This window comes from Bos grunniens, chromosome 9 (genome assembly GCF_055505025.1).
Source record: "Bos grunniens cultivar Pamir isolate PY7600 chromosome 9, Bosgru_T2T1.0, whole genome shotgun sequence".
Lineage (NCBI taxonomy): Eukaryota > Metazoa > Chordata > Mammalia > Artiodactyla > Bovidae > Bos > Bos grunniens.
This window is the reverse complement of record NC_141173.1, coordinates 64,652,560-64,667,974: the sequence shown is the minus strand read 5'-3', so window position 1 is coordinate 64,667,974 and position 15,415 is coordinate 64,652,560. Positions and strand designations below refer to the sequence as shown.

Below are 15,415 nucleotides of genomic sequence, written 5' to 3'. Positions count from 1 at the left end.
CTGGCTGAAGAATAGTTTGTAATGCTGATGAATAGTTTAATCCAGTCCTCATTCCCACCACTTTGTCCTCAGGGAGCAGTCCCATCCAAGTGCTTCGCTTTCTCCAGGACCCTCATACCCTCAGTAGTCTAATAAGCAACCTGGGTGTTCATTCTAAGGACTGCTGTTGAAGCTGAAACTCAAATACTTTGGCCACCTGATGTGAAGAGCTGACTCATTTGAAAACCTGCTGCTGGGAAAGATTGAGGGCAGGAGGAGAAGAGGATGATAGAGGATGAGATGGCTGGATGGCATCACTGACTCAATGGACATGAGTTTGGGTAAACTCCGGGAGTTGGTGATGGACAGGGAGGCCTGGTGTGCTGCGGTTCATGGGATTGCAAAGAGTCAGACACGACTGAGTGACTGAACTGAAACTATTCTTCAAGAGCAGGGAGGTCACATAAGGGGAACTTGGGCATGAGAAGGCTGGTCCTGTGTATGGTCCAGCTGTTAAGGAACTAGGCAGCAACCATTGACCATTGTCTCCTTCTAGACCGTGGGTTTGTTTTTCCTCAAACAAGTTTACCGAAAGTAACAAACCTTCTTCTCAGAAGAAGAAGAGGGCATGAGAGGATGAAATGGCTGGATGGTATCACCGATGCAATGGACATGAACTTGGGCAAACCTCGGGAGAAGGTGAGGGACAGAGAGGCCTGGTGTGCTGCAGTCCATGGGGTCACAAAGAGTTGGACACAACTGTGTTACTGAACAACAGCAACAACAGCAAACCTCATGAAAGGTTCTGAACTGGAACCACCCAGCTAAGCCACTCCCAGATTCCAGAAACACTGTGAGATGATTACTATGGTCTGAATGTTTGTATCCTCTTAAAATCCTAATGTCCAAAGTGATGGTGTTAGGAGGTGGGGACTTTAGGAGGAAATGGGTCATGAGGACAGAGCCTTCATGAATGGGATTAGTGCCCTTAGAGTCTCCACAGCAAAAGAGACACAGATGTATAGAACAGTCTTTTGGACTCTGTTGGAGAGGGCGAGGGTGGGATGATTTGGGAGAACGGCATTGAAACATGTATAATATCATATGTGAAAGGAATCGCCACTCCAGGTTCAATGCATGATACAGGATGCTCAGGGCTGATGCACTGGGATGACCCAGAGGGATGGTATGGGGAAGGAAGTGGGAGGGGGTTTCAGGATGGGGAACACGTGTACACCGGTGGCTGATTCATGTTGATGTATGGCAAAACCAATACAATATTGTAAAGTAATTAGCCTCCAATTAAATAAATTTATATTAAAAAAATAAAAATAAAAGAGTCTCCAGAAAGATCCCTAGGTCTTTCCATTCTGTAAGGATACAAGGAGAAGTCTGTGACCCGGAAGAGGGCCCTCACCCAACCAAGCCATGAGATGAATTAGTTGTAATCAGAAATGATATGTATCACTTTATGCTCAAGACCTTTAATAGCCAATGTGAGACCCTCCATAGCTTTTTCCTCTCCATCGTAACAACTGGCAATGTTTGAAGTGCAAACTCCACCATCAGCCTGGGTCAGATATGAGAAGATATATAGCAGAGCATCTGGCTAAACTGCAACTGACATCTAGCATGAGTGAAAACTACCTAAAACCCTTGTGAATTCAGAGTAGCAGCGTCTGAATAGCGAGGTTGTAAGGATTATGTCAGAAAATTAAAAGAAAACTTTAGATGAAACGGGCTTTCCAGGTATCACTTAAACAGTTCACAATTAGGCTACTAACAAAATCTTAGATAAAATGTGAGGCCTAGAAGTTTTGCCATCCATCAAATCTTACTTTTTATAAATTTGCTAATTTAAATTTTTTGGCTGTGCCAGTGAAAGGTGGAGTCTTAACCACTGTTCAGCAGGAGAATTCCCCATGAAACCTCAATTTGACCTACATCTAGACATTTTAAAAGCATAGAACAAAGTGTATTAATTTTTGTTCTTTGTTATTTGAAGTTATCTAATTTTAACAATTGCAGGAATGTATTCTTCATTTTTAAATATTTATTGCTGCTTTGCATGCAAGTTGTTGATCACCTAACACACTAAGTAATGTGTGGTGTATATGTAACCCAAACTGACAGATACAAACTGTGCAGGTAAGCAACTGACCTTGGAATCTCCACGCTGTTCTCCAGAGTGGCTGGACTAGTTTGCATTCCCACCAACAGTATAAGAGGGTTCCCTTTTCTCCACATCCTCTCCAACATTTATTGCTTGTAGACTTTTGGATCGCAGCCATGCTGACTGGTGTGACATGGTACCTCATTGTGGTTTTGATTTGCATTTCTCTGATAATGAGTGATGTTGAGCATCTTTTCATGTGTTTGTTAGCCATCTGTATGTCTTCTTTGGAGAAATGTCTATTTAGCTCTTTGGCCCATTTTTTGATTGGGTCATTTATTTTTCTGGAATTGAGCCGCAGGAGTTGCTTGTATATTTTTGAGATTAGTTGTTTGTCAGTTGCTTCATTTGCTATTATTTTCTCCCATTCTGAAGGCTGTCTTTTCACCTTGCTTATAGTTTCTTTTGTTGTGCAGAAGCTTTTAATTTTAATTAGATCCCACTTGTTTATTTTTGCTTTTATTTCCAATATTCTGGGAGGAGCAGCATAGAGGATCCTGCTGTGATGTATGTCAGAGAGTGTTTTGCCTATGTTCTCCTCTAGGAGTTTTATAGTTTCTGGTCTTACATTTAGATCTTTAATCCATTTTGAGTTTATTTTTGTGTATGGTGTTAGAAAGTGTTCTAGTTTCATTCTTTTACAAGTGGTTGACCAGTTTTCCCAGCACCACTTGTTAAAGAGATTGTCTTTAATCCATTGTATATTCTTGCCTCCTTTGTCAAAGATAAGGTGTCCATAGGTGCATGGAGGGATTTATCTCTGGGCTTTCTATTTTGTTCCATTGATCTATATTTCTGTCTTTGTACCAGTACCATACTGTCTTGATGACTGTGGCTTTGTAGTAGAGCCTGAAGTCAGGCAGGTTGATTCCTCCAGTTCCATTCTTCTTTCTCAAGATTGCTTTGGCTATTCGAAGGTTTTTGTATTTCCATGCAAACTGTGAAATTATTTGTTCTAGCTCTGTGAAGAATACCGTTGGTAGCTTGATAGGGATTGCATTGAATCTATAGATTGCTTTGGGTAATATACTCATTTTCACAGCAATCCCACTGTTGGGCATACATACCGAGGAAACCAGAATTGAAAGAGACACGTGTACCCCAATGTTCATCGCAGCACTGTTTATAATAGCCAGGACATGGAAGCAACCTAGATGTCCATCAGCAGATGAATGGATACGAAAGCTGTGGTACATATACACAATGGAGTATTACTCAGCCATTAAAAAGAATACATTTGAATCAGTTCTAATGAGGTGGATGAAACTGGAGCCTATTATACAGAGTGAAGTAAGCCAGAAAGAAAAACACCAATACAGTATACTAACGGATATATATGGAATTTAGAAAGATGGTAACGATAACCCTGTATGCGAGACAGCAAAAGAGACACAGATGTATAGAACAGTCTTTTGGACTCTGTGGGAGAGGGTGAGGGTGGGATGATTTGGGAGAATGGCATTGAAACATGTATAATATCATATATGAAATGAATTGCCAGTCCAGTTTTGATGCATGATACAGGATGCTTGGGGCTGGTGCACTGGGGCGACCCAGAGGGATGGTATGGGGAGGGAGGTGGGTTCAGGATTGGGAACACGTGTACACCCGTGGCAGATTCTTGATGATGTATGGCAAAACCAATACAATATTGTAAAGTAATTAGCCTCCAATTAAAATAAATAAATTTATATTAAAAATAAAATAAAATTTTAGCATATGGTAAGGACTAAAGTAAAAAAAATTATTGAGATGTGTGACATATTTGTGTAGAAACACAATAGAATTTGAAGTTCAATGTACAATGACTTTTTGTTTTTAAAGAAATGTTCATTAGATGATTTAATTTTAGAGATCTCTGTTAGAACATGGAAACCATTATACTAGGAAAGGAGTGAATATTTACCAATTAGTAAATTATATTTCATGTACATTAATCATTACCCAAGAAATGGTCAATTACCAGCTCTGTCCCTTCTCCCAGCTCATGAAATCTAAGGCTTATTTTTTCTAAATATCCATCATCTTCAAAGCTTATTTTTTCTAGATTCTAAATATTCATCATCTTCAAATCAGCTTTATGTTGTTTTCTCTAAATCATTTCTTAATTTCAGCTTGAGCTTTTGAACTCCTCTTTTATACCTGGCATTAATTTTTTTCCACAAACAAAAAGGCTGTTGATTGAAAATATCAATAACTGTGATGGAACCAGACCCGCTTTCCTCTGCAGGCTGCTTCCTGATCTAAATTGTAGTCAACAGCATTGCAGGCTGACTGCCTTCAGTGATCATTAAACTTGTCCTTTTCTTTCCTTTAGAACTCTTATCAGGGAATGAAGATTGCACTAGATTCTTACTTGGAGATGAAAAATTCCAGCTACATTATGCATGCCAAATAAAGCAAAGCATCAACACCTCCCTGTCAGCCTTGATTGAAGGCCTTTAAAAATTATTTATTTATGTGGCTATGCCAGGTCTTAGTTGTGGCACACGTGGTCTTTGATCTTTGTTGCAGCATGCAGGATCTTTAGTTGCCTTAGGCGAACTCTTGGTTGCAGCACGTGGGATTTATTAATAGTTCCCTGACCAGGGATCAAACTCAGGCTCCCTGCATTGACAGTGCAGATTTCTACTGGACCACCAGGGAAATCCCTAAAAGCCATTTTTAAATTGGATCACTGAGTATAGTGAAGTGACACTCAAAAGGTTTCTTAATGACATAAAACGGAGAAGGCAATGGCACCCCACTCCAGTACTCTTGCCTGGAGAATTCCATGGACGGAGGAGCCTGGTGGGCTGCAGTCCATGGGGTCGTGAAGAGTTGGACACGACTGAGCGACTTCACTTTCCCTTTTCACTTTCATGCATTGGAGAAGAAATGGCAGCCCACTCCAGTGTTCTTGCCTGGAGAATCCCAGGGACGGGGGAGCCTGGTGGGCTGCTGTCTATGGGGTTGCACAAAGTCGAACACAACTGAAGTGACTTAGCAGCAGCAGCAATGACATAAAAACAAAACTTAATACATTTTAGCAATATAAAAAAGTCACACTGTTAAATCAAATGTGGATGCAGAAATTGGTATTTATTTCTGGGAAAGTCATCTATTCTGATTGTCTCTTGTCTTTATTTATCCTCTACCCATCTCATTTATAGTTTAATTACTGAGTGATACAAATTTACCAGAAGGTCATTTTTTGGGAGAACAGAATTAAAAAAAAAATTGTATCTCAGCAATTGGAGTAAATATTTATATACAACAGATGATTAGAGATCCTACCTCCATTCTTTGTTCTGAAAAATGGAAATATGTAAAATGGAAGAATTCTGTTATCCATTTTTGCATTTTCTGTTTACTAACGTTTTTATTTGGACTTTTTCTTATTATTTCTTGACAGTTTTTTTTTTTTTTTCTGGCTGCCTCTAGGGGGCAACTTAACCTAAATTATCTTGGTTAAATCAGACTGCTATAACTGGAAAAATTATGTCAAATCTCATTCCACAGTTAAGATGATTGTTGTCTGGTGCAAACTTGATAGAATTTGTTTCTGTTCAAGGAATCAGCTTGAATGAAGTCATTATCTATAATTACAGGCATTCAAAATCTGTGGGGGCATAAAACTGTGATGCTTGGGTGGAGGCAGAGAAAATGAAGAGGGCACAGGTCAGTGTCATATAACTTCATTGTGAAGTTCACATCTGTTCTCAGATCGAAACTGGACACTTGGGAAGATGTGGAAGCAAAATTCAGAGGTGCACCACCTCACATATCTACCCCTATTTTTCTTGCTTAGTATGTAAGGACTCCAGTTTACTTGATCTTAAACAGGAAACCTGATTAACACATTCACCTTGACACTCTCAGTAAATGTGAGGTTCCATTTCCAAATTCGATCCACTTTTCCTTCATGGACCTGTTTTGTTTCTTATCTAAATTATTATCTCAGGTCTTTGTACAGTGAAATTCTTCTTAACATGTCAAAGTTATCTTCTCTCTTCTTTGCTTTGAATCAGCAAACTACAAGGAAACTATTCCTATTCATCAGTATTATGTGCATTTATGTCTTGTATGGATGTAAGGGGGCTTGTGATATATTCTGATATAATTTGTTGTTTGAGACCATGAAGTGAGAGACATCTTTGTGGGTAAGATCATCTCATTATTGTTCTAAAGGCAAGTAGTGTGTTCTCAATAGAAGTCAGTACATGGACTGCAAACCTGTAGCAGAAAAAAAGGGGATTTTTCAATATAAAAAAAAGTAGATACCTAGGCATGAACTTTAAAAAATGTTTTATTTAAAAAATTTTATTTTTTTGTCTACACTGTGTGACTTGCAGGATCTTAGTTTGCTGGCCAGGGATTGAACCTGGCCCCCAGCTGTGGAGGTTCAGAGGCCTAACCACTAGACCATCAGGGAGTTACTGAATTTTTTTTTTTTTTTTTAGCAGGAGGTGAGAAGGATCACTAATTTGGTACCCACTATAAGACCCAGAATAAACTGGGTTCTGCAAGCTTTAGAGAGGGATTCAGCTCTTATAGATTAAGTTTTCCAGTTTCTTGTCATTATTGAAATCTTACCCCAGATTTTTCACAGATGAACTACAGAGTCAAGCTTAGGCCAGCATTTTCTGGAAAAAGTAACATTTCTGTGAGACCAGCTTTCAGCCCTGAAAGGGATGGTAAATTTGGTGGGGAAAGAGATGCTATTTGTCTTTCCTACATATTCCATGTCACATAGTTAGAAGATTCACAGTTAACAGCTCTACCCCTCTATCATGAGCTCAGAAGAGGCCAGGACACATATCAAGGACTAGTACCATGGTCAAGTAAGGCATCCAAATGTGAAACCTTGAAACCTAGAAACCTAGATTTTTTTTTCCTATACTGTCTACATTCAGCTAGATTCCTGAGTATTTTCTGTCCATTCTCACTGCCATCTTTTCAGTTCAAATCTTTTCCATGCATTTTCTAGGCTTTGAGGTTAAACTTTAACAGATCCCAAATCATGAAGGTTTTTTATTGCTTTTAAGCCTCTATCACACCAATATGGAAACTATAACTTAAACTTCCCAATTAAGAGTGACTTAGGTTTTTTCTGGTTAAATTTTTCTTTTAAAACAATCTCTTTTAGGAAATTACATGGTAGTCCAGTGATTAGGACTTGAAGCTTTCACTGCTGGGGCCTGGGTTCAATCCCTGGTTGGGGAACTAAGATCTTGCAAGCCAAAAATCCAGTCTCTTTTAGATAAAGTATCAGACTTCCAGAATTATTTCCTTTCCCTCTTCTTCACTGCTAATTTGGTGACTGTGTATATGATGGCATTCTCATGACCTTGGAAAGGCAGGTGTGATGGTTAATGTTACATATCAACTTGATGGATCTAAGGGTTGACCAAATAGCTGGTAAAACATTACTTTTGAATGTATCTGTGAGGGTGTTTCTGGAAGAGATTAGCATAAGATTCAGTGAAGAGTAAAGAGATCAACCCTCACCAATGTGGGTATCATCCATTCCCTGGGGCCCAGATGGAACTAGAAGGTGAAGAAAGGAGGTGGATTCCTTCTCTTCTTTTTGAGCTAGGATATCCATCTCCCACACTTGGACTTTGGAGCTCCTGGTTCTTGGGCCTTGGTCTCCAGGATTTACATCAGCAGCTCCGTGGTCCACAGGCCTTTGGACTTGGACTGAATTATGCCATTGGCTTTCTTGGTTCTCTAGCTTGCAGATTACAGATTATGTGAGCCAATTCTTATAATGACTCCTTTTATATCTATATATGAAAGTGAACGTGGAGAGTGAAAAAGTTGGCTTAAAGCTCAACATTCAGAAAACGAAGATCATGGCATCCGGTCCCACCACTTCATGGGAAATAGATGGGGAAACAGAGGAAACAGTGTCAGACTTTATTTTTCTGGGCTCCAAAATCACTACAGATGGTGACTGCAGCCATGAAATTAAAAGATGCTTACTCCTTGGAAGGAAATTTATGACTAACCTAGATAGCATATTCAAAAGCAGAGATATTAGTTTGCCAACAAAGGTCTGTCTAGTCAAGGCTAAGGTTTTTCCAGTGGTCATGTATGGATGTGAGAGTTGGACTGTGAAGAAGGCTGAGCACCTAAGAATTGATGCTTTTGAACTGTGGTGTTGGAGAAGACTCTTGAGAGTCCCTTGGACTGCAAGGAGATCCAACCAGTCCATTGTGAAGGAGATCAGCCCTGGGATTTCTTTGGAAGGAATGATGCTAAAGCTGAAACTCCAGTACTTTGGCCACCTCATGTGAAGAGTTGACTCATTGGAAAAGACTTTGATGCTGGGAGGGATTGGGGGCAGGAGGAGAAGGGGATGACAGAGGATGAGATGGCTGGATGGCATCACTGACTCGATGAACGTGAGTCTCAGTGAACTCCGGGAGTTGGTGATGGACACGGAGGCCTGGCATGCTGCGATTCATGGGGTCACAAAGAGTCGGACGCGACTGAGCGACTGATCTGATCTGATTTGATGTATCTATATGTATATTTATATATCTCCTATTGGTTTTGTTTCTTTGGGGCTGGATCTTAGGGTATGTGAGTCTGAGATTCTGATATATATTGCCAAAATGTTTGCTCCAGAGGTTGTACTGTTTGCAACTGACCAACCACAGTTTGGCATGTTTGTTTCCTCTGAGATAGGATGGTAACACAGTGTTACCACACGTTTGGATCATTACCCATATGATAGGTGAAAAATGGTGTCTCACTGTACTTTTAAATTCAAATGTCTATAATGTATAATGCTGAACCTCAATCCAGGTCTTTGAAAGCCATTCGTTTATTTTATTGTGAATGATGTCCTTCCCCATTTTTCTTTTTTTCCCTCTCTCCTATTTTTCTTTGAAGCTGTTGGTTTTTCCCTTATTGATTTGTAGAGACAAAAGCTAAGGCAGGTGGCACTAGTGGTAAAGAATCTGCCTGTCAATGAAGGAGATCTAAGAGACGCAGGTTTGATCCCTGAGTTGGGAAGATCCCCTGGAGGAGGAAATGGTATCCCACTCCAGTATTCTTACTGGGAGAATTCCATGGACAGAGGAGCCTGGCGGGCTACAGTCCATGGGGTCACAAAAGAGTCAGACACAACTGAGTGTCTGAGCACACACAGGCATGCTAATGAAGGCAGTTTTTGTCTGTAATATATATGTCGCAAATATTTTTCTCAGTTATTTGACCTTTGACTTTATGCTTTTTTCCTAGGTAGAACACTTTTTATGACATGTAGTCATGTTTATCATCTTTTTCTTTCTTTTTACAGTTTCTGTATTTTGTGGCATACTTGAAAGTCTTTCTCGGATTCCGCAGTCCCGCTTGAAGTTCCAGAGCGCCTTCCTGTAGTCGGCTGCCTTTCACCTGGGAGCAAAGGGAAAAGCGGTGAGATGACGGACCTAAAAAAAAAAAAAAAAAAAGAAAGTCTTTCTCAATCTCAAGAAAAGTTTAAAAAACTCTTCATATTTTCTTTTAATGTCTCTATAGTATTATTTTTTGGAACAGAGAAAGGCTTATTGCGGAGGCATTCAAGGAGACAGTGGCTCATACTCACCGCCCCCCGCAACCCCAAACTCTCCAAAAGTTTTCAGCAAAGCATTTTTTGACTTTTTTTTTTTTAAACTTTTTACTTTTTATTGAAGTGTAGCCAATTAACAACGTTGTTGTAGTTTCAAGTAGACAGCAAAGGGACTCAGCCATACATATATATATATATATCTCCTTTCTCCTCTAAACTGCCCTCCCATCCAGGCTGCCGTATAACATTGAGCAGAATTCCCTGTGCTATACAGTAGATCTTGTTGGTTATCAGTTTTAAATATAACAGTGTGTTCATGTCAGTCCCAGACTCCCTAAGTATCCCTTTCCCCTATCCTTCTATCCTTCCTTCCCCCCTGTAATATTCAATCATTTCCTTCAGATATATCCCAGAAATGGAATTGCTGAATCATACATTAGTTCTACTTTTAATTTTTGGAAAAATCTCCATATTGCTATTCATAGTGGCTGTGCCAATTTACATTCCTACCAAGATTACACAAGGGTTCCCTTTTCTTTATATTCTCAGTAATACTTGCTATTTTTGTGGTTTTTTTTTTTTTCATAATAGTTGTTTTTTTCACTTTGCTGATGCTCTCTTTTGCTGTGTAGATGCTTTTTAGTTTGATGTGGTCACATTTGTTATTTTTGCTTTTGGGATCAAATCCAAGGAAATATCACCAAAACCAATGTCAAGGAATTTACATCTATGCTTTCTTCTAGGAGTTTTATGGTTTCAGGTCTTATGTTCAATTTTTAATCAATTTAGAGTTGAATTTTGTGCATTGTATAATATAGGGGTCCAGTTTCACTCTTTTGTATTAGCTAACCAGTTTTCCCTCTATCATTTATTGAAGATATGCCATTGTATATTCTTGGCTCTTTGTCATAAAGTAATTGACCATATATGTGGGGATTTATTTCTGGGCTCTATATTCTGTTCCTTTGACTTATATGTTTTAATGCTAATGCTATACTATTTTGATTACTCTAGCTTTGTAATATAGGTTGAAATCAGGGAGTGTGATTCTTCTTGTTTTGTTCATCTTTCTCAATATTGCTTTGGCTATTTGGTTTCATATAAATTTTAGGATTTTCCCCCCTATTTTTGTGAAAAATGCCTTTGGAATTTTGATACAGATTACATTGAATCTGTAGATTGCTTTAGATAGCATGCCTGTTTTAACAATGTTAATTCTTGCAATCCATGAACACCAAATATCTTTCCATTTCTTTGTGTCTTCAGTTTATTTCATCAATGTATTATAGTTTTAAATGAATGGATCTTTCACTTCCTTGGTTACATTAATTCCTAAATATTTTATTCTTCATGTAATTGGAAATGGAATTATTTTCTTAATTCCTCTTTTTTGATAATTCATTGATAGTGTATAGACATGCAACAGATTTTTGTATATTGACTTTGTATCCTGCAACTTTATTAAATTCTTTTATTAGTTCTAACAGTTTCTTGGTAGAGTCTTTAGGGTTTCCTGTATATAATATCATCATCTGCAAAGAGTTACATTTTAAGTTGTTTTTTGATAACATTTCTGTGTAAGTTAATACTGTAAAATCAATGTTTCACTTTTTATTTCATAACAAATTTCTAAGTTGCTAAAATCTAAGAAAAAGTTGGTAAGTTATTTAAGCATTTGGATATTGGAAGGACTCATTGGTTATAAGAAGAGGAAAGATAAAATCTGGCTAAATTCTGATTCCAAATTCCACATTACATGTTTAATAAAACAGCACTGCCTGTGGATAGTTAAGGCATTACCCCTACCCCTATGTTCATTTTGATATTTGGCAAAACTAATACAATTTGTAAAGTTTAAAAATAAAATTAAATTAAAAAAAAAATCAAAGAACACAATAAGTGACTTCCTATAAAGCAATCTATAGCAAGCTAAACATATATCCAATTACAAGTTAGATGATATCAGGATCATTTGTTGTACATTCAAATGATCAAGTGTAAATTTATCTTGAATTCATTCAACACCTGAAATCAGTTCTCTAATACTGGACTTCCCAGTATTATTTTCAGTGCAATATGTTATTATTGTTGCTTAGTTGCTAAGTTGTGTCCAACTCTTTTGTGATCCCATGGTCTATAGCCCACCAGGCTTCTCTGTCTGAGGAATTTCCCAGGCAAGAATACTGGAGTGGGTTGCCATTTTCTCCTCCAGGGGATCTTCCTGACCCAGGGATTGCATTGGCAGGTGGATTTTTTTTACCACTAAGCCACCTGGCAAGACCCTTGGGGCAATATATCTACTTCTTATTTAAATAAGATATTCAGAATTGACTTCTCAGATTCAGCATGTTGTGATTTTGTCTTCAAAGGACTAAGAATTGTTTTACAATTAATTTTATTTAAACATTGAAACCAAAGTTAAGAGTTTTGAGAAATAGAATGTGTACTTTGGCACAAAGACCATCTGAAGCCATTTGGAGATTCTTTCTATGTAAACAACTTAGAACGTTGTACATAGGGATGAGTTTTTCATGGTCTTATTGTCAATAGATAGTTTCACTGCAAATGTATATATTATACTGTGTATGTGCTGTGATAAGTCACTTTAGTCATGTCTGACTCTGTGCAACCCTATGGACTGTAGGCCCCTGTGTTTATGGGATTCTCCAGGCAAGAATACTGGAGTGGGTTGCAGTGTCATCCTGCAGGGGATCCTCCTGACCCAGGGATCAAACCCATATCTCCTGAGTCCCCTGCATTGCGGGGGATTCTTTACTGCTGAGCCACCATTGAAGCCTATATATAATATTATGTGTTGCTTAACTCTTGCCTTCTTAAGAAAGTGACTTCAGGCAGTGATGATGAGTCACTTTTCTGAGTGTTATTTTGCTGAGTTTGCTAAGGAGAGGATTGTTTGCATGTGAGGAGGAGGGGTCGGATGGAGGTGGGAGAGAGGACTATAAGAAGACCCAGGACTGACAGGTAAAATAAATGAGGACTCTTTAAAGAGTAGCTTTACTTCAAAGCTTCTAGGAACACTTCAGATCCCGTGGCCCAGGGGACTTCTAAGCCAATAGTATGAAGATCAAACTAAATTGCTTGAAAAAGGTGGGAGAACTGATGACTGTTAGCCTTTGAGAAAAGAAGATCTGTGGGTTGAGGTGAAATGGAGGGAGTGAAATGATGACAAGGCAAAAATAATGTTTTTGCAGTACGCCTTGAGGGAAAAAGAGACAGAGGAAGGCCTTGGGATGGGCTTATTACCATCTGAGTGGGTGAGTGTAGAAATGTGACCACCTGAGTGAGTGATTTTAGAAATGAGACCTAGATCAGTATGTCCTGTTCAGTTTTGCTGGACTCTAAGAATTTTCCCCAAGGGATTTACAACTCTAACACTGCATACCAGGGAGGGTGTTGAAAAAGCCTCCTGCCATGAATAAAGCTTTCCCACTTGCTTTTGAAAAATTGGACTATGTCAGTACATTTTCCTTATTTATTTCCTCATACACTTCGCATTATGCATCTCTATGGTCATGGCTACATTGTGAGTTGGCAAACCACTTCCTTGTTTGCATGTCCACTTCTAAAGCATCGTTTATCTAAGAACATCTTGGTTAGGAAACACCCCATGATGATTATAAGCAAACCCTGTGGGAAGTTATTTTTTGGTTTTCTAGAGTGATTTCATGCTAGCAGCAATATTCAGAATCTCCTTTTCAAGGCGTCTTCATATATCAGGGAGAATAAGTTTGGCCTGTGCTAATTATTTTGGCTATGAAAGAGATTTTATTATTTTATTTCTTAGAATAGAAGACTTGCTACAAAGTCAATATTTGACCTTTAAGCTACTGGTTTGAGCTGTCAAGTTACTAGTACTTTTCAAAGAAAGCAAAAAAAATAAAAGGAGGATGGAAAAATATACAATCATTTGGAATGGATCGTACTGGTCTGTATGCAAAACAATGCAATTAGAACTATCCAAAGAACTCTTACCTCTTCCTTCTGTTCTACTTTTAATTTCTATGCATTTTAACATTCTTATGCTAGCATATAGAAAATAATAGGCACATTTGAAAGTCTGACTTTTGACTCATTCTGCTGCAGTGAAATTATAATCATCAATAGCTTTTAGAGACAATATTTATAACTAAATACAAGCAAAGCACTTATTTTCCTTTCCTTTCTGACACTTGTAGAGGGGAGGGAATGAACCTGATGAGCAGTGGGGGTATATAGACAGAAGGTGGCAAACCCTGATAGTTGCTGACCCCATAGTCATTCCTCCCTTTCTACTGTGGAAGGCAGAATCCTGTTCCCCACCCCCAAGTCATCCACTATCCAATCCTCAGGACCTGTGAATATTTATTACAAAAGGGACTTTGCTGATGGGGTTAAGTTAAGGATCTTGACATGGAGAGAATATTGCAGACTATCTGGTATCTGGGTGGGTCCAATGTAATCATAAAGGTTATTATAAGGGAAAAAGAGAGGCAGGAGAGTCAGAGAAAGAAGTATGATGGCAGAAGCAGAGGTTGGAGTGATGTGAAGAAGGGACCATAAACTAAGAAATGTAGAAAGTCTTTAGAACCTGGAAAATACAAGGAAATTCTCTTCTTAAGTGTCCAGAAGGAACTGAACTCTTGCAACACCTTGATTATAGCCCTGTGAGACCCACTGTGGACTTCTGACTTCCAGAACTGTAAGAAAATTAATTTGTGTTGTTTTAAGCTCTAAGTTTGTGGTACTTTGCTACATCAGCAATAGGAAACCAATACACAGCCCTAGAAGATGAACCACAGTTTTCTATATCAACTATGGAAATTCCAGTGATTTTTGCCAATTATCCCTTGTGATATGCCATAAAGAAAAGTCAGTTTCAAATTTCTGGCAAGCTTTTTGCTTTCTGATCCATGCATCCTTTCCCTTCTTCTTGGAATGTTGGTATGAGAATATGATGCCTGGACCTGCAGCCATCTTGTGACTATCAGTTGACAAGATCTTAAAAGTCTGCTGCTGCTGCTGCTAAGTCGCTTCAGTCGTGTCCAACTCTGTGCGACCCCATAGACGGCAGCCCACCAGGCTCCCCCGTCCCTGGGATTCTCCAGGCAAGAACACTGGAGTGGATTGCCATTTCCTTCTCCAATGCATGAAAGTAGAAAGTGAAAGTGAAGCCACTCAGTTGTGTCCGACTCTTTGCAACCCCATGGACTGCAGCCTACCAGGCTCCTCCATCCATGGGATTTTCCAGGCAAAAGTACTGGAGTGGGGTGCCATCAACACACTGAGGATGCCAAAGTTAGAGGTCTTTGATGACATTGCTGAAATGTTGCACCAAATCTGGGACAATCTATATGTAAGATAGTTGATTATTATTGCTTATGCCAAAATTACATATGGAGTGTAACTTAACAGATACCTTTTTTATACATGATGTGATATAGATAATGAAACATTGAATCAATTATTTCCATTAGATTTCTTCAGATTTATCCTGTTATTCCTTCTGAGAAGACTGATTTCACTATTAAACAGTTGAAAGCATCATATCAACCAGAAGAATATTTGCTTTTCTAGCCATTCTAAACAAAGCATATGTTTTTTTACAGAAATTTTGGAGAAAAATACTAGTTATACCAATTTGTTGACTTTGTTTGCAAGGTAACAAAATTAAGAACTAAACAGGCAAACTCATTTTGATGGCAAAGTGAAAAGCTGGCTGACAT

General features: G+C 38.6%; 1 long non-coding RNA gene across 1 annotated transcript in view; it reads left to right on the top strand.

Moving 5' to 3' along the window:
• Positions 1–11,176, top strand: part of LOC147366049 (uncharacterized) — a 179,688-nt gene extending 168,512 nt beyond the window's left edge. The window contains exon 2 of the long non-coding RNA XR_015133179.1: positions 9,444–11,176. This is a non-coding gene — a long non-coding RNA (uncharacterized LOC147366049). The remainder of the gene's footprint in view (positions 1–9,443) is intronic.
• Positions 11,177–15,415: the final 4,239 nt, after the last annotated feature.